This window comes from Mus musculus, chromosome 2, assembly GCF_000001635.26.
Source record: "Mus musculus strain C57BL/6J chromosome 2, GRCm38.p6 C57BL/6J".
Classification (NCBI taxonomy): domain Eukaryota; kingdom Metazoa; phylum Chordata; class Mammalia; order Rodentia; family Muridae; genus Mus; species Mus musculus.
The window spans coordinates 58,163,662-58,186,707 of NC_000068.7; the positions used below are offsets into that span (position 1 = coordinate 58,163,662).

The window sequence follows — 23,046 nt, forward strand, 5'->3', positions numbered from 1 at the left end:
CATTGCACAGCAGGCTGGACTGGAGGGAAGGAAGCATGGCCAGGCAGGTGGGTGCAGGCAGGATCTTGGTCTTCAGTGGTGAGTGTGCAGGGAACCAACAGCTTTGAAGAACTGTTTCAGTTTGTTAGAGAGGAGCTACTTAAGCCTTTGGGGGTGAATAGGGGCTCTCAGCATGAGTGGCCATCATTGGCTGGGGTTGGGGGCTGGGAATGCCTCACTTGCATGAGGAGGAATTCCAGGTGCTGCTGGATATGACCTTATAAGGGTAAAAGAAGTTTACCCAGCTAAGTGACTTCCTCTTGTGAGGCAAAGGGCTCACCCCCACCCCTGCACAGGGCTACATGCACCAAGACATGCAGGTATGGAGTAGGGTTGGGGGGTTAGGGGTGGGTGGTGGGGAGAGGACAAGATCCTACTCCTGCCAATCTCACAGTGAGATTTCTGAGGTTTGGACATGCTTTGACCCCCACTTTTGATTCAGGCTTGTTCCTTCTGGGAGCCATGCCTCTTAGCTCAAAATAAAATAAAATAAATTTTAGAAAATCTAGTCGTTCACATGGACATGGAAGAGATTTCTGCAACAATTGATTTGGTTTTCATTCTGGCTTGGTGACATTATTTGTTCAAGGTTTGTTTGGATTTATAAACTACTATAGCATTTAGTTTCATTTTGTTGGTTCACTTACACATTTTTCTTTTAAAGTTTTGGCCTTGGTCTTTATTTGCACCAAAATTTTTTCTTTGACTCCCTGGACATAAGTAATGAGTCAGAGCTACATAGGTGAAAGTGGACTGTTGTGTATTTGAATCTGCAGAAGGTAAATTTCATTTCAGAAAATTACTTATTTTCTTTTTTAAGTATAAAGATTATCTAGTTGCTTTTAGTATTTCTTTTAAATTTGTATTAAGATGTGATATATAGGGGTGTGGGGTATACACTGGAGTCCATGTGTACACTTGCTTTTATGCAGGTTCCAGAAAAAGGTGTCAAATCTCCTGGAACTGAAGGTTTTGAATGGCCAATCATGGGTGCTGAAATCTGAATTCCAGTAGTCTAGAAAGGTGGCCACCACTCTTACTCACTGAGCCAAATCTTGAATGCCATTATCAGCTGGTTCTAGTGACTGGTTTGGGCGTTTCCATTTTCCCTGAATCAATGGGAATTAGATACCATTCTCCAAAAGAGAGTGTTCATCTTCAGAAAAAGGTAACCTAAAATTATAGAGAAAGGCTTTCTCTAGAGAGTAGACAGTTCAAGGAAGAGAAATAACAGAGGTGGCTCATTAAAGCTCCTTGAAACTACACTATGAAGCACCAAGCATATGACCAGAGTTATTAATACCTATTAAAGCAACAAAGAGGAAAAACTTTAGCCCTAAAGTAAATAATAATGAACCATATTTTCAATATATAAATAAGAAAACAATTTTCTAACATATTCATGTTCAGTTCACTTGCTCACAAAGCTATGGGTGAATCATAAAATCACCCTAGAGAACCCTAAATTAATCAGAGGCCTTATCAAGATCAACTCTTCTTGAAGTAATCTGGTAAGTTAACTCTGTCTTCTTCAAGTATAAAAATAGATGTTCTTCCATGTCCATCCACTTGCTTATTACAGAGAAACATCACTGAGCACTTCATAATAGTTCCAGTCTCATTTCTCCCTGCTTCAGCTGTGAAAAAGATTGTGGCAGAAACAGTTCTGTAGGACATTATGCTGTCAGTGTCTTAAGTGGCATGGGGGTCACTTGGAGACAGGAATATGTGTATTTTGAAAGTCACCATGGCGTGTGTACAGCTCCTTACCCAAAATTATCTGGCAGTGCACAAGTGTTCTCTGGAATTTTAGAGGCCACCAATGCAATAGTTTTGAAGTTGTACCCTTCCAGATGAAAGGAAAGTTCTTAAATTACCAACCCCAGTCAAGAGGAAGAGGTGGTAACAGGAGTTCTGACTTTCAGCCTGGCTGTGACCTGCAGTAGCTGGGCTATTCATCCCTTGTGCTGTGTTCCTCCTATTCTGGCCAACTTACTTAGGTAAGAAAAGTAAAAGTTAAGTGGAAACAGCCGGCCTATAGAGGACAGAAAGGAGGCTACACAGTGTCCAGAGAACAATAACCTATTGAGTCCTCTGCAGCAAAGTCTAGGGCCAGGGACAGCTCCCCCAGTTTCCACAGAAATAGTTCTCTTTCAGGGAGATAAAACTGGGGTTAGAAAAAGGTCTCTTTCAATAAAAAGACAAAGCAAATAGTGTTAGCATCAGTGAAAGGAAACCTATTGGAGTCTTTCTAAAAACCTTCTAGAACCATCTTTTTTCATGCATTTACCAAGTTGACTTGAGCAGGATTGGAACCACAATCTTTGCTTTGCAAAGACAGCCTTGTAGCGTGGAGCTGCCTTTCAGCAGAAACTGAGGTATGATAAATATTCATTTTGCTTTAAAAAATTTCAAGCAAATCAGGTTTCATCAGAAACAAATAATATAAATCAAGTCTAAAAAGAAATACCCCCAAGTGCATGCTAAATATTGAAAGGCTGATCCATACCCACAAATAATTCAATGATTCTAGACTTTCATGGCTAGACTCCCTAACATAGAAAGCTCAATAAAGAGCTAACAGTTAGCAGGGCACAGTGGTAGAGTCCTGGAATTCCAGCTTCTCAGGACAACTAATGTAGGTGTATTGTTTGATCCAGGAGTTAAAGCCAGTCTGGTCAACATACTATGCCTACTTTCAAAAGAAAAAAAGAAGAAACTTAGCAATAGTTTTCCAGAGTATAAAAATGCAAAAATAAAGTACAAAATAAATAAGTTGCTTATACAACAGCAACTGTTATATATGATACTTTATAGCTCTTGTACAGATATTCTTAATCATTAAATTTATTTCATTGTTATATTGCAATACTACAAAGAAAGTTAAAAGATTGGGTAGAAGAGCCATTATCAAAACACTTACAACATCATAAACAAGCAGGACTCTAGAAAACATTTTGATAACGTTATGAGGGCATCTCTAGAATCTCAACTGGGGAAGCACAGACCCCTTGCCACAAGCAAAGGCTATCTTATAACCAAGCTTATTATCCTCAAATGTCCCAAAGTATTCAGCATGCTACAAATAAAAATCCATAGTTTTGTTTATAATTTTATATAATTGTTTATAATGTTTAACAAACATTCTTACAGCTAGCTATCTGAAAGAGAAAAGGCAGAAAACTAGTCATGACAAATTGCAAAATAATGACGGGGGTGTGTGCATCAAGGCAGTGGGAATACTATATTGTGTAATGCCATGTAACTCAGAGCTGCATGTTCAGTGGCAAACCCTGGGAGACCTTCTCTTTTTCTGAAGGGAAATGGAGGAGGGGTGGAACTGAGGGAGAGGAGAGGTGGTAGGGACGGGGAGCAGAGGAGGGAGGGGAACATGCAGTCAGAATATAATGTATGAGAGAAGAATAGAAAATAAGATAATTTTTAAAAAGGAAATTTAAAAGGAAAAAATAGTATCACATGTTGAATGAATACTGAAACCCTAAAAATATCCAAGCATGTGTACAAATTTATATAATCAAGTGATTTAACCCATTAGGAAATGAAGAGGCCATTTAATAAATAAACCAGGACCTATTGTGTGTGTGTGGGGGGGGATTAAGTAATATCCTTTTATCAGAATTGAGTAAACTCCTGATACTTAAGCAGTCACATGCACACATTTAGAATATATAGTAAACAGAAAATATAGAATATTTCAATACACTAAGTTCAGGAATGGCTTTCCTACACAATTCATAAATACTCAGAGAGTATCGACAGCATGAAGATGTGAAAATTTGTCTAGGGAAAACCCCAACGGGCAAGATGAAAATGAAGAACTAGCTAGGTATTACTTGACAGAAGCAATCACTTTGTGGTTGTGATAAATAGAATGCTTAGGCTGATAAGTGCAAGGCCATGGGTCCAGTCCATACAATTGGAAGAGGAGGAGAAGGAGAAGGAGGAGGAGGAGGAGGACAAGGAGGAGGAGGGGACGGAGAAAGAGGAGGAGGAGGAGAGTGAATAGAGTTCTCCAAATTGTATATTTTAGAGAACTATTTTTAAAACTACAAACCCATGAAGAAATATTTAGAGAAGAAATAGGAATTACCAGTACACCTTTCAGTGTTCAACCTTCTTAGTGAAACAGGAAGTAGGAAAAAAAAAAAAACTCAGCTATTGCCTACCAGATGGAAAAGACTTTGATGACATATAGTACTGTCCAAGTTGCAAATAAATGGGTAGTTAGACACTCGGGATAGGAAGATAGATCTACCAGGCTTATTAGTGATGCCATTTGACAGTATCAAATTAAGTGTGCAACTACTGTTTCTAATTTTAAGAGTCCCGGAATACCCCTCTATCTACAAAGAATCTGAGAATGATTCTGGAGGACTGTTTGAAACTACAAAACAAAGGTTTAACTGTGCATCATGCAGGATGGTGTTAAGTGACTTGCGGTGTGTTAATTCTATGGAGTATACTGCAACAGTCGGAAAGTGTAAAACCCGTATCCATGTGGTGATCAAGACTTCTAAGGCAAAGACAGACGAGCAGTGTGTGTGTGATGTGAGCCACTTTTGCTTTATAAAACAATACATGTCTGAATACTAACATAGGCAGACATAAAGAAAAGATTAAAAAAATACAAAGTGACCCATTAATCCAGGTTACCATGTGACAGCCAAAGTTACCTTGTTTAATTACTATGTCTAAAAGATTCATGCAGCAAAAATACCTCTAACCTGTAAGCCCCCTGTGTAAGGACCAATACTTCCTGAAGTGCTGGAAGCTATTGTTTATGGAAGATAACAAGCCACATGTTTTCACTCTCCTAATCAAGTCTTTGTGACCCATCTGCATCATTTGTGCTTGACCACGTGTGGGCAGGAGGTCCGTGGGCAGGAAATACTGTCAGGATCAGGATGTATGCTTTCCCTGATTGGATGTAGGTAAGAGGTACCTAGGCAGAAACTGCATCCGGATGTATGCTCTCCCCTGATTGGAGAATGTGATGAATTGTGGGTTTTGCCTTTTTAAGACCCTGCACCCTGTGAATGAGGCCATTTTCTGGAAACCCAGAGATGGACCTGACCAGAAAGTCCATCAACCTGGCCAGTATTTAATTAAAGCTTGCTTCAATTTTGGCTCTAAATTGTGGTAGTGACCTTACTCTAGACTGGTGGGATTAACAACTGGTGATAGGCTTGGAGAAGAAAAAGAGAGAAAGATGATTGTCAAAGCCTCTCTTATAGAGGGTTTAACCTCTTTTGTATGTGTTCATCTATACACTGTTAAGTCAGCTTTTGAAATTTCAATAATCCACAGGTAATTTTAAGGAGCCAGCTAGATTGTGTGTGTGTGTGTGTGTGTGTGTGTGTGTGTGTGTGTCTGCCTGCCTACCTTAAGTCACATTGTACCCTTTTTTTTCTCCCTTACCACATTTCAAAACCAAACCTTTCATAAGAATTCAAGATAAATAAATGAGGGTGGTTCTTTCCTCTTCCCCTGTCTCTCCCTCTAAGGCTCACCTTTTACATAACCTTGCCCTTTCACTTGAGTGTGGGCAGTTAACCCTGCAGAATTGGGAAAGTCTTTCTTAGAAAGCTAGAGGCCTGCTTGGGAACTGAAATTGTATAAGACACTTGGAATAACAAAATACTTTGGTGAAGTCTGGGTGGTTTCCCCATTAGTCCACTCTTCCTGCTCCTGCTTGTTCTGGTAGCTACCCTACGTCATGCCACATCTTCTCAGCCAGTCATTGTGACCGCTCTTCTGTCCCCTGCACAGAAGGCAGCTCCTGTAGGGAGCTTATGCACTCCTTCTTTGTTCCTCAAGGTTGTTGCCCCCAATCCTAGTTCACTTGTCTTCTCTCTCCATTCAAATGCCAGCTCAAATGAAACTAAAGAGGCACGGGTTCAACCCAATTGGATGGAGGAAGATGTTAAACCACATCCAAAAGGACCAGCTCCCAGGAAGCTTTCCCTTAGAGTTCTCCAAATAGTCCTCCCTCCAATCTGCTCCCCATCTGCTGCTGGGAGTCACTCTGCCACCTGTAGAGGATGTCTTTGAACATGGTAAGTGAATCAGCAAAGAGGGTCAGCACACAGAAACTGATGGAGTGTGGGTCAGCTCCTCCAGTTTTGTTTTCATAATCTAGAAGTGTGTGTGTGTGTGTGTGTGTGTGTGTGTGTGTGTGCGTAGCAGAAGGAGCTACAGATGGGCAAGAAGGTAACTTCTAAGAAAACCAGAATCCTTTATTTTATTTCTACCCTAGCCTATTTACAATTTTAAATAGATATAAAATCTCGGTTGTTTTGAGATTTAAATGCAATACAACGAAAAACAGTATATTGATTCATTTCTATCATTCCTTAGCTAATACAAAGCCTGACTTAAAGGAACAAGAAATAGTTCTTAGATTCTAATAACTAGAAATAGTAGGTTAAATAGAGATAGCACAAAGTACTATGCATGAGACATAAACTAACAATGTGTCTTTCCATGAATCCGTATTAGAATCTCCAAAATTACATACAATCAGTAATCTCTCACTTGCTCACTCTCATTCCCTTGCCCTCTGTCACTTAAAGGAACAAGAAAATAAATTTACAAGATGCAGAGTAGAAGAAACTTCAGAGTCACCTCACAGAACATTTTTTACTTACAGGTGAAAACCAAAGACAGTGGTTTAGTGGTAGAACTCTCAGTACATCACACAGTCTCCTTCAACAGAACTCTATAAGCATTTCCTACTTGAATACTCATAACAAGAGGCAGGCATCTTCCAGATGTTCTTAATCTCATGCTAACTGCAAGGATAGTACTATATTGCTCCTTTTCCAGAAAAGTTTGCTGTGTCTAACCCACTTGCTCAAGGGTACACAACTAGGACCTAGGACAGCCAAGGTTACATTCCAATAGTGAACAAGTAAACTATGCTACAATTCTGTTACCTAACAATTGTGCTAATCTTGAGAAGATGGGAAATATGACCCTTGTCCTCATGACTTTAAGACTCTAGTGAAAATATAAAGTTTTTTTTTTTTAAAGTCTGAAATCCTAACCCTTAATAGCTGTAAGACTGGATACATTTAAAATAAGTCTTTGTAGATGGTATGATGATAAGATGACATCATTAGAATAGGCTTTAGTCCAATGGGTCTAATGATTTTATCAGTAGAGAAGAATCCAATGTGACCACAGAAGCAGATTTTGAAGTTGAAGCTTTGTACTTGCACACCAAGAAACACTGAGGTTGGATGCTCATCACCACAAACGAGGAAGAGCCATGGAAGAATTCTGTTCAATCACAGTGAAGTAGTGGCTGGATTTTAGACTTGCAGCCTCCAGACTGTCAGAGACTGACTTTCTGTTGGTTTCAGCCACTATGTTTGATTAATATGTAGCATAGTATACGATCTATTACTACTCTTTAGAGACAAGATGACATTAAAAGTGGAACATGCCCTTCAGTCCTGGCATAGCCTGGTATGCCAGGACATTGACTCAAAATATAATGGAAGGGATTGAAATGTTACAAACAATACATGGTGAGTGGTGATCAATGCAAAAATGTGAGTGACACTTTTTCTTTAACCAAGCAATGCTACAAATTTGACTTTGAAATCAGAGGGCGTAGGTGGGAGAAGCAAAATGTTTGTGAAAAGTCTAGGAAATGTCCTTGTACTTTAGATACTAGGGATCAAGGGGCCAGCCAGAGTGGCCCATTTCTTCACTTAATAAGGACACCATTTTCTGCACTGGAGATTTTTTCCAGAGCAAACTAGGCCATATGCATGCCCATTTGTATGACTGATAGCAAAGAGAAATTTGATGAGATAAAACCAGTGAACTCAAGAACAAGAAGATAACAGCAGTTATGTAGGCTTCTGAACAGTTACTACTTCCCTTGTCCCACCACCTACCACCTGAAGGACTTTTGCAAGACCATTGTCATTTGGAATGTTTCTTCATATACTCAATAGAGAGAGAGATGCGGCATTATTATGAGTATCAAATAATGATGGACAGAAGAGTCTTTGGCAATCAATGTAAAGCAGTACAATAAAATTAAGGGTTCAGAGGTTCCCTAGACTCAACAACCTAAGTTTCCCTGCCACCATATTACTAAGACCATTATGGTATAATTCTAGTACGCTAACAATGGTGGGGAGGTCACATGATTTTTCAAGTGCAGAAAATTACATCATTTCAGCTGCAGAATTAAGTTCAGATTTCTTCACATCTTTTGTAACTCCTCTGCCGTTTGGCCTATAGCCTTTCCTAGCCATATGTCCCTGTGCATGTACCCTTTCACATGCCTTCTTAGGAATGAGGAAGGCCAGAGGGTGGAACACAGGTCCTTACACTGCTGATTAAGCTAAATCATTGACCCGAGCTTTATTGTGCTCAGCTCGGCTTCTACATCAGGACCAGTGATGCTGCATATCATCATGTGGCGCACACAATGTCCAGTAAGATAATAATAATTCCTCCAAGTTTCCCAGGGTAGTTACTATCACCCATGACCTTCCTTCCAGTGACACTGTCCTGCCTCTGTTCCTGAACACACAGGGATTCTTTCCAGTTTCTCACTTATGTACACAACACAAAGATATGTGGCTCACCTCAGATACTCCCTCCTCTGAAGTATCTTCCTATACCAGGAGCAGGTAATGTGCCTCTACCACTCCTGGACATCTAAACAATTCACCCTTTGCCCCAGTTACACACACAGCCTCTGATACTGGAATTCATCCATTTTATCTACATTGGTACCCATCCTCCCAGGCTCATCTTAAATGCTTTATCTTTCTCCAAGTTCTACCTGATACCCCAAGAAGCAATGAGCATCTCTCCTCAGACACTCCAAAACACCTGCCATGATTCATCACATTCTGCCTTATTCAAATGAAGTGTGTCCATCCTGTCTTTTTCTGAACTCCAGCCATGTATGCCCACGTATCCCCGGTCCAAGAGATTGCCCTTTTCTCATTTATTTGTATCCTTCCAGCACTTAAAAGAGAAACACATTTATCAGAGATCTCAGGAAGTAGTGATGAATGCATTCATAATTTGCTTAGACCTCTGGAGGCTGACTCATCTCCTGTGATTATTTACTTAGGGCAATGTATGTGCGTGCTGAATAATATTCATGGTGTTTTTAATATTTAAATGTAATTTATACTCTGGACTGTTTTTCTTAATTGCAATTAAAATAACTATTTTAAGGCAAAACTGAAATACAGTAATAATGTGCGTTTTATGTTAAACCTTGATAACACAGTGCCATCAATTAGAATAGGCACCGTTGATTTACTAACTGCTTTTCAAGGAAGGGGAAAAATTCACACTGGGTGTGTCCAAAGGTAATAAGAAGTATCTTAATATCCAAAATATAAAGTTCGGAAGATGTGCAACACAATTGAGGAAGTATAGTTTGCAGCCTTTGCCTCGCCACAAGATGTTCATACACTAAGCTATAGATAGAACCAGACTATCTGGGGCAGTGCTGTGTGACAGATACAATCTGCCAGCCCATCTTTCTAAGATTCTCTTTTTATATGATAGGTCCTCATATTTTATCACCTCTTCCTCTGAATATCCTACCATCTCATCTAGCTCCTTCTTGTCTTGAACTCAAGGCTTAGCCCTCAGCATAACACATACAAAAAAAAAAAAAATGGTCTCCCTACATTTAGTGTCCCAGCTACCCATCTTCTAATGTTGACATCTGAGCATATTGTAACATACCTGCCAAATGAAGTTTTAATTCCCAGTCTTTACATTCAAACTATGATGCAGTTTTTATGTATTTTTTCAGTTATCAATTTTAATCTAAACACATGGACTTGTTGCGACAGGATGTAAAAAGCCTTCCTTCTGACAGCTCAGTTGAGAGAAGCATACCTCAGTGTCTTTAAGCTGTTTTCCCTGCCTGTAACCTACTTTTTATCACTTGTCATTGAATTGTATACACACTACATGGCTCACCTCAGTTGCTCCCATCTCTGAAGTATCTTTCTATACCAGCAGCAGGTTATGTGTCTCTAACAGTCCTGGACTCCTAATCATTTCACCCTTTGCCTCAGTCACACACACAGCCTCTGATGCACGCCTACTTCCTTACTCACATCACCAGGGATAGTAACCTCCCTTTATTTTTGTGACACCTCCCCACTGCCTTAAGCAATGTTGCCATAAAATCTGGATGACCAGATGACAAATGGAAAATAAAATTATTTTAAGTGGATAGTTGATTTAATTATACCTTGCAAGGAGGCTTCTAGAGAGATGAGGAAGGACACGGAGTCGATAAAAGAGATTAAACTGAAGACTTTTGTTTCAAACCGTATCTCATGTTCCTTTGATAGGACACTCAGGGGCTTGATAGAGGAATGCTCAGGATGTTCAGGGAAACACAGTGATACAATATCTCCACAAGAAATTCGTGCTGTTTAAACAGAGCTGAACAAGTGGAAACTGGATGTGATTATTAAATATTTGGAGCATCAGTAAATAACGGTCTAGGACAGATATAATCATCTAAACGCCAGCATCTCAAATTAGCAGCATCTGAAAGAGACGTCGTGTATCATTTTACAGGAAGAAAGGATGTCTTTTTGAGCCCTTTCTTTTTGATGTTTTGAGACACAATGTCCAATGTTCCAGGCTGACCTTGAACTCCAGATCCTCCTGCATGTGCATCTTATAACTAGCATTACAGTCATGCTCCACTATACCTGGCCGAGAGGATGCACTGTTTTCTGCTGGCAATAGCAATTATGACAGTAAGCATTTCAGCCTCACCCTGCGTACTCCACAGCACTGGAGCATTAATTAACATGCAGAACGTGTAAGAGTTGTGTCTGGAAAGAGATAGTAATTACTGGCCAGGGCTGATGTAAATTTTTGCTAGGACCTCTTGAAGGACTCTGATCAGGGCTGAGCAGTGAAACGAAGGCATAGCAGCTGCTTGCCAGAGCACGTGTGACGTGCGGAACAAAGACAGCAAAATATATCCCTGGCTCTTAGCCACAAGCTAAGAAACTGAATGAAGCAGCAGCCAGATTGTATCGATCTGTCGCTCCTCTCTGGGCTATGGCATTCAGCTCCATCGTCAGTGTGTAAGACAACACTCACTAACAAGGAAGAGGCTTGCTAATATTCCCCAGTCTTTCTTATGCTGCTGTATGTCTCTCTAAATGGGAGCTGTCTCAAGACCTCTGTGTTCATGCCACATATGTTTTCTCCCTTGTAACATACAAGAAAAATCTTTCCATATAGAGCACTCTAATGCTTAACCACAAAGGAGTGTCTCCTCCTCCTCCTCTGTTCAGTCCAGGTGACAGGTCCACATTTCCACCTGCAAGTCCAGGGTCTGCAAGGTGGGCCTTGGCTACTCTGTGGACTCCCTTCCCATACATAGTCTGCTCACTAGTGCTTTGAATAGCTGTGTTAGGAATCTTCTCTGCCATGTAGGAATAGCCCTGATCAGTCAACATATACTACAATTAACTTTATTTATTTTGCAACTACTGATCCTATCACAGGTACAGATGTGAGTCTAGAGGGCAGATACTGAAGGTTCCATGTCCCTGTGTGTCTTTATAAGTCTTTAGAGAGTAGAGACTCATAGATCAGAAGCCAGATAGTTTATTAAGGGGAAGAGACAGAGAGGCCTGAAGGTGTGCGATGCCTCTGTTGTGGCCTGGCTCCAAGAGGGGAAAAAATAAACCAACCGGAGGTGAGGTCTCTCTCAAGTGAGAGTGACTGGTTTTTTTGTGTGGGTCATTAACACAGCCCTCACCTTTCCCAACTTCTCATGAGGCTTTTCTGAGCATCCTCCGGATGGCTGAAGCCCAGGGTGGACTCAGGACCGCCAGTCTTTCCTTTGATGTAGCCTTACCTGTTTTATTTCTGGAATTTCCTCCTTCACTGTTTTACTGCCTTTATATCTGATTTGACTTTTTCAAAAGGTCGGCGTTCCCTTTAAATTATAAATAGTTCATGAGTTGCATTCTGGATGTTTTCCAGCCCCTAGCTTGTCCCTTGCTGGACACTTGCCACACTTTGCTTCTTAGTTTCACTGTTGGAAGGTGGCGCACTGTTCCAGGAAACTGGAAAACCAAACCACCTTAGCTGGTGAACTCCTCAGGTAGAAACATAAAATCTAATTTGTTTGATGTGAATGTTGGAAGTGTTTAGGGACATACAAATAGGGTAGGGGTAGAGTGACTTCTATTGTTTTCAAGTTTTGAAATGTGGTTTCCAGTTTTGAAATGTGGTTTCCCTGAGGGAATAAAGGACAGTATGGAATTTGTGGAATTTGAAGAACAGTGAAGATCATCTAGTGCTGCCTCAACACCCTGAGGTGCTCTGTGCCACTTTCCAAGCAAGTAGTAGATGGTTAATTATTTACTTGTTCCATGGGCTCCTGAAGGACTTAGGTGCAGAGAGAAATACATTTCAGTGTTGTTTGCTCTAAGTACTGTAGTCTGTAAGTTTTATACAGGTTTATAAATATAATTCTTTTTCCTTAAAAAATCAATCAATCAAACAAACAAACATGTTATTTCTTGCGGAGAAACTCCAACAAGATTTGCAAAGAAACATCCCAAATTGGTATGTAAGCCAGGTCTGAGGAAAAAGTAGGGCAGGCTGAGATGCCACAGAAGGAACTGAACTTGCATTAATTTTTCTATTTTCATTCTTTCTGTTTCAGGGGTTGATGTTTGGACATGGCTGTGAATACAAAAGACACAAGGGATTCTGCAGTGAGACGGAAAGTAATGAGCACTGCACACATGCCGACAGCGCAGATTGAAGATGCTCCCTAACGTCTATGTGCATCCATCCCAGCTGTACAAATGATGCTTTTACCCAGCAAGGTGGGCTCCAGGCACTCTGCACCTCCACTTGCTTTGTATTCTGACTACATTGGAAGGTGAGAAGACATTAAATTTGCCTTATGCAACGCCACATGTGACTGAAATGGACAGTTTGACAAAGGAACAGCCACTTGCATGGAGATACGATAGACCACTGGAAGGAGTTGTCCGATGAGGACCAGCCCTCGGTCTCCCAGAATGCCACTCTTCCCATAGAAGCACACCACCGTCTACTGGAAGATCATCAGTTGAGCTTGGCCTATTTTTCATTTTGCCTCATAAAATCAGCCTTCCAACCCTTCACTCATTTTTACTCTCTTTCAGCTCATCCCTGAGAGTTCAACATGGCTAAGATAATGTAACTTTTCAATAAAACATAAAATAATCGGTTCATTTATTCATCAAAAGTCTCAGCCTTCCAGCTTTACGATTTTTCTGTATCTCCCAGTAAAAATAATTCTTTGCTGCTATTTCCTGACTTAAGACCAAATTCTCATACATATTTCTGGTTTCGCTTTTTTCCTATGCCTTTTCATGTGCTGCAGATCAGACTGCTGAGACTTCTGAAGCCTGACACAAGGAGCGTTTAGTGCTCAATCTTGCTGCCTACTGCCTGTCACCCATCCATCAAGTCAAAAATGAATATGTACAAATGTATTTCACAGTCTTGGCAGGACAAAATTTTTAAAGACTCTGATTGATTTTACAACATCTACCAAATTACTTGACATCTATTCTGACAAAAAAAAAAGTCTTCCATGCTAAAGTCTAATTATAGAAGAGCAAGGGGAAATTGCTTCATTCTTCAGGTGCATGGAAGAAGCCCATTGAAAATAGCCCTAAATGGAATGAATACAGGTTTCCCCCTCCCATGTTCTTTGGAGTTAAATAAATCTACAGCTTTGATTTTTTTTTAATTCAACTGTTTGGAATGATTAAGAGAAGATTGGAAATACATTTAACCATGGTTAGCAAATTTTCACTTAAAAATAAAATAATAAACACACCAAAGCAATAGCATTGACCAGAGTCAGTGTGCACACAGGAATTAGCATACCCCTTCTTAGGAACCATGTGGCTATGAAAGAGCTCTTATGCGCTAATGAATATTCACCCATCCTGAACTCTTGATTTCTAGGGTAGGAAGCTAAAAAAAATGTAAGATTATTTTGATACAATGGTAAGTTTAAAAACACATACAGCATTGACATAGTCTTTCTGCTCAGCGTTGGTCTGTTTAAAAGGTAAACTTTGTGAATAGTCTTTGCAAAAACTTCCTATTTGCCCTCCCTAAAAAAGCTGTCTTTTTAAAGAAAGTATATTCAACAATACATAGAAAATAACTCTAAATAAATTAGAAAACATAAATACATTCCACAACAAAAATCTCTTGGTTGTAAAGCATCCTTTGGATTCCACCCATATTTAATTATAACCGAACTGAATATTCAGAAGCCACTTCCTGTCTGTCCCCAGTGGTCAGTCCTCTGCAGCTTACGTTGGATGACTAACCTTCTCAGAGTTCATGTTGTTTGTTTCTTTGTTTGTTTGTTTTATTGGTTTGTTTTTAATTTTTGGCCTGTGATGATTCTTCTGCGTCTGCTCTGAGTGCTGGAATTTCTGGTGTTTGCTACCATACTTGATGGCAGCCTATTATAGTAAAACTACAACAACAACAACAACAAAATGAAAGCAAAACAAAACAAAAACTCTGGTTTTAGATGTCCCTTCCAGATTAATAATTAATTAATTAATTGCTTATTTTGGATTTTCTGTGTAACCTTTCCTGACCTAGAACTCGCTCTGTAGATGCCTGGCCTTACACTCATAGATCCACTTGCCTCTGCCTCTGTGATCTGAGATTATAGGCAAGCACCACCACTGCCTAGCTGCAGATTATTGAGTTTCTTAAACAGAGCAACTGGAGCTGATCTGGATTTGGAAAATGCAACTTTGCCCAGTAAGTTTAGAGCACGTAGGAGAATTTTAGTGTGAAAACTTCAGTCCCTTTAGCCTGTCTCATGTCTCATGTCTCATGTCCAAAGTGGTCAGATTGTCACAGGGGCTTCAGCTACACATGGTTTTAGAGAAGGTGAACCCTCAGAATCTAGACAAGGACAAACTTACAGTAATGGTGAGCAACCAGGTAAGGTAAGATGGTGCTTTGCTGAAGAGAAGTCCATTCAGCCTTGACGAGGACTTCCCAGGGAACTTATAGAGCATCAGAAACTCCACATAGTTAAACAAGACATTAGAGGAAGAAGACTGAAGAGCATCCAGTGACCAAACAGAAGAACTAAGCAGTGTGGCTGAGCTGCTCCCCCATCTCTCAAGCCCTAACAAGCAAAGCACCAAGAAAGTGGGCAATGTGAAATACAGTCTCTCCTCCTTCTTTAAGAGGGATGGAGGAGCAAAGGAAATTGCCTTAATCTGTCTTCTTCCATTTACCATCAAGAACATGCTAGAAAACACTATCAAAATCTATCAGTTTTCCAGTCACAATGTTTAACCAAGCTGTCCTAATTGCCTGACTTGCTTATCTGCATGGATGTGGTGAGAAGGGCTGTTGTTGCTTTGCTGCATTTTGTCTCAGTGTTAAATATAGGAAATGTACAAAAAAATGATTCTTATCTACAGAAGGGTGGAACACTTTTTTTCCACGGTGATGAAAGAGTCCAGTAGATGGGGAAAGTAGACACACCCTGCCCCCTTGCTGTATGTTTCATCTGTGCATACAGAGCTCCCACCAGCTTCAAAGGAAGAGCTGTGCCCAATACACTAGCTACATACTTGGTAGAGGCCAAATAGCAGGGCTGTTATAAATAGTATTACCCAAAACATTATGAAATACTCAAAGGTACTGCTGGGAAAATGGTACACCATTCAAAACTGAAGCAGGAAACTGAAAGACAGTTTCAACCTACAAGGAGAGACAGCTCTGAAATCTACACCCTTTAGTAGAGGAACGATCTGAAAAAAAGATACGACTAAAAGCTTTTCTTTAAAAAAAATAAGAACATCTTGATGGTTTTAATGAACAATTCTTAATAGCACTGCATCTTGGACTAGCTTACTCGTCTATCAGACCTTCTTAGTGTAGCTGAAGAGTGGTACAAACACTGTGGGTTCCTCTTCTCATAAATAAACAGCAGAGCTCAGTAGAAACACAACAGTAAAATAAAAAGGTAAGGTGGTATATTCCAGAAGTTTTAAAGACTTTCCATGCTGATGCATTGTATAAACAATTATTGACACCACTTACATAATTTGGGTTTAAATCATTAGGTGATTAGTTATGGGCCAGCATCATGGCTCAGTAGGTAAACGTGCTCATCATGTGATCCCCATGACCTATGTTCATAGTATGCTATGTTTTAAAAGGCCTTTATGAAATCACATTTTGAGGGTATTTTCTTTTTAAAAAAATATAATTTGAGTAATTGGATAGCAATCCAACCATACATTTGTACTGCATTTGCTCTATCCGACCTAAGCTCTTCTCAAGAAGAATCTGAAAGCTCCAGTTCTAAAGAGCTCCGCTGAGCTAAGGCCAACGACTTGCCTCTGACTCTAGGAAAGTGACACTAAGGATGGTAGAAGCTTCAGCTCTGCCCTGCGTGAGCCCATCTTGGAAAACATCTCTGATCTCCACTTCGAAGGAGCAGGAGGAGGACAAAAGAATTTCTATGAAAGGCTCTAGCAGAGAAGTGACGTTCACCTCCAGAGAGGGACAGAAGTTGTCTTTGAAAGAGAAGGACAGTTTTAACAGTGAGAAACAGTACCCCAGGTTAGTACTGTCAGGGGAGCTGACAAGAGGAGAGAACCTAATGGAAGGACCAGAAACAAAAGCAACTTGGTGTTTGCTGAGTGCAGTGTGTGCATGATAACAACCAAGCACCTTACTGAGGATTCTGGGTGAGGCCCATATCTCTACCTCTACCGATAGATAGATGATAGATAGATAGATAGATAGATAGATAGATAGATAGATAGATAGATAGATAGATAGATAGATAGATACTAGAAACTTTGGACTTGATTATATTATAAAAGTAAAAATTACTTTTTTTTAGTAGAAATTAACTATTTTCGGGAAACTGATTTGGTTGTTGATCTATAGCAAGGAGGGGATGCTGAAGGCAACTCAACGTCTGCTATATAACATTGAAAATGGGTGATAAGCACTTGAATTACAACAGTGGTAGGCTGTTAAGAGTAGCAGTGAGCAGGGCCTCCAAAACATTAGCAATGGGGAGTTAGGACTTTGTGATGTTGGTGATTAAGGAGCAGTAAGAGAACTCGACATTCCTGACTCATCATCAGAGACCAGGAAGATGATGTCATCAGCAATGACAATGACAGTGAGTCTGAATATTTTTCTCTGCTGCCTGACCTCAATTTCATTACCAGCATCACAGCAAAACTCCAGCAAACAAGATTCAGCTCCAAGAGCTAGAAACTAAAACCACAAAACCTTGCCACACTGGGAAATTTAATTTTCTTTTCCTCTTACCCTACTGAAGCTATTGACAGTGAAAAAGACAATAAGTACCAAGGTCTTGTAGCTTTGCAAAATTAATCATTCTTAAAGCCACAACTTGAACTCTGCTAGAGAACTGAGAATCCAAACAGCTCTTTGGATCAATTTTCCCATAGAAGAATTGGACTCAAAGATTCAAAGCTTCTCATGGCATTATGATGTCACGACACTCACTTTTGAGCTGCTGCTTCTTTGTGTCTGAAGAAATTTCCAGTGACTACCATGAAGTCATACTCGACTGCTGAATATTATCCATGAAGGAACAAGGTAAAGAAGGATGGATGTGTATGCAAAATTTACCTTTAAGATGTATTCAAAGATAATGCTTCAAAACAGAAAAAGAGCCACAAAGTCCAGGAGAAAAATGTACTCTGACAATCCATCTGAGTGAAGAACTAATATATGCTGCATGACAGACCTCTCCTACAAGTAACCAGGAAACAGACCCCTGGCTGTAGTGTGCACACACCTAGCCATTGGAAAGTAAAAAAATGACATTGTCTTTGTTGATCTGACAGATGTTTTCCAAATATAGTTAAGCATGAGCATATTAAGTTCTTTTTCAGCTTTATATCTGACTCAAGTCCTTATTACAGGTACTTACCGATTGCTAGTCTTAACTCAACTTAAGCCAGAATAGAAACGTGAGAACAGCCCATGGAGTTTACATGTTCAAATTAAGACTCCTAAGAAGGAAGAGAGATGGTGTTTTACACACACACACACACACACACACACACACACACACACACACACACACACACAAAGTGTGGGCAGGGAGATTTTCAGGGGCCAGGCTGATGTGCAGGTTATCATTTTAAGTGATAGGATGTAACTGTATCAACATCTCTGAAAGCAGAGAAAATTGGCATAGGCTGGGAGATCCAATGAGACAGAGGATGAAGAACTTAGCCAAGAAGTCAGAAGGATAAGAAAGACAAGGTAAGCTAAAACAGAAATGAATACTGGAATAGGTATGTGACTATGCCATTTCATCTACCTGTGTACTTTCCCTACTCTCAACTGATGCTGCAAGTCTGGTCCAGGAGATGCTCTTTAATGGGAAGCCTCACCTGGTATTGGAGAGCTACTCTTGATGTGAGAAGACCAAGAGTGATAGCAGTTCTTCATGATCTACTCTGGGAGGCATCTATGATAAGTAAGGTCAATTTTAATGTCGACACAAACTAATGTTCACTTTTAGTGTTCATCTTTTCTACTTTTTCTGTTCCTGCTGATATAAAGACTTTCAAACATCAGATGGCACTGGGCAGTTTAAGAATGCTTCTGTATGAAGGGTTATAGATGTTCTCATGGATTGAGATTCCAAAGGTGTGTGTTCTTTACAAGTTCAATCTAGCACATCCTTTTATTACCCCAAGAAGTCTTGAGATGAAAACATAACTATATGTGCCTTTCCTGGCAAGCACCACCAGTTGTCGCTAATGGGATCTTAGACTCTGCTCAGGGCTTTTTGTAAGAGCTACACATCTTCTGTTTTAAGCCAGCTCAGTACAGAAAGGTGCCTCCTTTAAAATTGTATTCGATAGTTATATTCCCTAGACATTAATTGAAATGTACTGTTGATAAAACTGAAAAATGAAAGTCTAAAGCATGGAGAAATGAGCCTGAGATGAAAGCCTACTTGGTCATAAGACATATTTCAAAGATAGTGCCATCATTATATCCCATTCTTCTTGCCATCCTAATGTGGTAGGGTTTGAGACATTCTCTCCACTGAAATCTGGCTAAGCCCACAGTAACGAAGCATTGTAAGATTTACAGGCAAACTATAGAAAGTTTCTTTCTGACATCTTTGCATGTCAATCACTGTGTTCTGATGAAACTAGGTACTCAACAGAAATACAGCATTTAGATACCAGCCATAGCACTTCCTGAGGTACTAACTGAGAACAAGATCAAGTACACCATGTGAGCAATAGAGCTGTTATATAATGGCAGCCTTGGACTCTGAGCCACCTCAACTATTCCTTAGTGAAGATAATGTATGTTCACTGAGCCCAGGCTAAACAGATCTGTGGACAAAATGAATATGGTTGGTTATGTAAGCCATTAAGCCTTGAGCTCATTTCTTACTAAGCACAATTACTAGAAGCGTGTGTATATATATATATATATCTTCTAGACTTCAAACAACTTAAGGTCAATTCAAGGAGATAGGCATATTTACAAATGACTATTAGATGGCAAGAAATAACTTAAGTGCCTTGAGAAAGCCATAAGCAGAAATAAATGTAAATGATACATGGACACTGAGATAAACAGAGGTGAGATAAAGGAAAAGACTGAATAATGCTATAAGTTCTCTATTAGGGCAGCATGCAATGGAGATACTGTTTCTGTATGCCTCCATATTTACATCTGTATAAAAATAATAACATTTCCCGGTATTATTTAATTTAAATTATTATAGAAATACTTGAGACAATAATAAGCACACAATACATTTTACTAGAAATACTCAAGTAACCCAGAGGTACAGATTATTGGCATGATATGGACTTGGTTTAGGAAGAAAGGCATCCTTTTGCATCCTTAGATCAAAGACATAAAAACCCAAAGCATTCACAGGTGTCCTTGCAAAGGGAGACAAATTATGGTTTTGAAAGCAATATGCTAACTTCTGCATTTTCCAAATGCCAAAAGACCACTGTGAGCAGTACACTTAGCCACCCATCCCACTTCCCCAGCTTGCTTCCCTTTCTTCACTGTTTTCATTGGGTGTGACAAAGTTGTCTGCGTATTACAGATGACTGGTCAACCACAGACCAAGGAGATCTGTGCTTACAATAGCCGTGTGCCTAACACTTACCTTTCCCCAAGTTTAAAAAAAAACACAGTAGTTTCAAGTGTGTCAAAAGAGCACAGATCTTCTCATTTCTTTTTACATGTAGTTTTCCCCAGTCAAATTCTATAGAGTGGGAAAGGTCACTTATAAAACAGAGTGGGGCCGTTTATTTTCTTACCCAAAGTATCTTCTGCTTCTTATAAATTTTGTTTAAAGATAAACAAAACAATGTCCTATCTAGAAATATGGCATGTTGGAGTTTAAGGGAGAGGAAAACAGTGGAGTTACCCAGGACATTCCCCAATATGAGAATGAAACCATGGTAACTGCATCACTGAAGGCCACTTGAGTTTCATTATTTCAGGTCAGTAGCATCACAGCACTGCTTGTACTCAAAGAGTGAAGTTCCTTTGTGACTCCGGCTTCTCCTGTTGTTTCCTGTTTGATGTAACCTACCCTTGTAACTTAGAAACACATGCAGTGTTATTTTGGTCCTCTCGGAGTGGCTTGGCTTGACTTTGTGCTTGGTGACCCAAGTGTTTCATCTCATGCAAATATATCTCTGCTTCATTCTCTAACCAATACCAACTCCTCAGCTGTAACATAATTACTGTAACAATGAATGTTTTCATGTGAGAACTTTCTAGAGGACAGGGGAATTGTGCAGAGTGTGGTCAAGGGATTGCTTTCTGAATTTCATTAGCTTAGCCACTGAAACCCCCTTTGGTATAAAATGGAGGTGATATTAAATAAACGAAGAGATTTACTAATAACAAAATCTCCCTGGTCTGTCTCTGTGTAGTGAATATAAATGAATGTGTGTGGGAATTATAACAACTATGGAGAGGGCCAAGCAAATCACACACTCAACATTCTCAATGACACAGGGGAATGATTGCATAGGGGCTTGAAGAGTCCTTAATTAGCTCTATATAAAGTTATTGAAGGGGGGAAATCACCTACAAGGATCCTGGGATACTTGGAAAGCAGTTAATTTCATCAGTAGATAAATTGTTCCTAGAATTTGTATGATACACCATCAACCCCAGGCTTCCCAGTCATTTTCCTCTCATTTGGAAGAAAAAAAACACGGCAGGAAACAGAGAGGCAACTACCTTGATATCCTTGAAGTACCATTTAATCATAGGTCATCAGTTCAAGGCAACTTCAACTAGAAGGCCGCTGAGTGTGGCATCACTTCAGTAAACCAAGAAATAAAGGCCCCATGGCCTACATTGTGGTTAAACACCTCTTGAGTTTTTAGGCTCTCAGTTCACTGGGATGTTACAGTGCCTCTTCTTTTCTGTGACAAGAGATAACCAAAGTCCTGTCCTAACTTCACCTCATCATGCAAGCTTTCTGCAGCCAGGGGACTGTAAATGCTGCACATTGTCAGCAAGATAATAGAAATTTAAGGTGTTCCTTTCTCCAGTGTTTGACAAAAATATGGCCTGGCTGCTTTGGGGGATATCTGTTCTGTGATCTGGGAGTTTCTGGAATCCCAGCGTATACCACTAAAGGAGAGCCTAGAAGCAGAATGCCTCTTAGTTTTAAATTCTTCTCTTTTTGGTTCTAGGTAACTGCTCCAAGGAATGTTCCCTGACTACTCTTTCCAAAAGCCACCTTCAAGTGACCTTCTTATATGCTACATTGTCATAGCACAGACGGTTTTCCTGCCATGATAGGTTGGCTCTCTGACTATCTATTTACACTAGTATTCTATTTATTTGAGGGTCAAAAATCTCTTCCTTGGTTTTCATTCTTAGCTCTCTGTAAACAGAGTGACCACAAATGGTTGCTTGTTCTCCCTAGCTCTCAAGTCCTCTGATCTTCTCTGCTAAATGAATATATGAATGCTAGAGCTAGAACCAATGATGGCAGTGTACACATCAGAAATTAACGGCAGCATGAATCACCAAAAGGTAAAACACAGATAGAAGACATGGTAAGAGAATACGTGAGGCTGATACAGCTCCAGACTTGTGAACCCTTCATGGCTCCAGGAACAACCGAGTCCACCTAATCATATTTCAGTTTTGATGAGCATTGTTTAATTCTGACAGTAACTTTGATACCTACAAAACTAAAACCAAAATTCCAGTAGAAATATGCCCCAATGACCACTGTGAGGGATGTGAAGTTCCCAGAAATAAACATAACACCATTTACATTTGAAAATTTGGCATTGGTGATAATTTTATGGTGGCAGCCAAAACTGCCTTCAGAGAGAAGGAAGAGATGGGAGAAGATGAGCGTGGAGGAGTGTGAAGCCACAGGCATCTCCTTTTTGGCTTAGCACAGCGAAGCAGAGCAATGTCTGTGCTGTGATGATTAATGCCCCAAGACTCAATGACAGCTTGTTTGCATAGACCAACTCCTCATCCTGAGTGGGGGACCCAACACAGTCTCCTGCGCCTGAGTGGAAAGAAAATGTTCTTTCTATGAAAATAATTCAGCGATGACTCGATGGAAAATAAAATGTAAATACTTTGTTCCTGAAAAGTCAATTAGGTGTAAATACCTATTTGTTTTAATTTTCAGAAATGTACTCATGTCTTCTAAAAAAGAAAATGAAAGAAAACACCATTCTTCTCCATGTGAACTAATTTTTTGTTTGTTTGTTTGTTTGTTTTGGTGTTTTGAGACAGGGTTTCTCTGTGTAGCCCTGGCTGTCCTGGAACTCACTGTGTAGACCAGGCTGGCCTTGAACTCAGAAATCCACCTGCCTCTGCCTCCCAAGTGCTGAGATTAAAGGCGTGCGCCAC

At 39.9% G+C, this 23,046-nt stretch overlaps 1 protein-coding gene and 1 long non-coding RNA gene across 3 annotated transcripts in view; one reads left to right on the plus strand and one right to left on the minus strand.

The window, feature by feature from the left end:
* Cytip (cytohesin 1 interacting protein) overlaps positions 1-23,046 on the minus strand; it is a 66,411-nt gene that overhangs the window by 34,523 nt on the left and 8,842 nt on the right. The window lies entirely within an intron of this gene.
* On the plus strand, positions 313-13,402 carry Gm13546 (predicted gene 13546). Of its 2 annotated transcripts, NR_045895.1 has the most exons (4): positions 313-359; positions 1,893-2,039; positions 5,931-6,116; positions 12,767-13,402. It is a non-coding gene; the product is annotated as a predicted gene 13546 (long non-coding RNA). The 2 variants fall into 2 exon arrangements; NR_045896.1 differs by lacking the exons at positions 1,893-2,039; positions 5,931-6,116.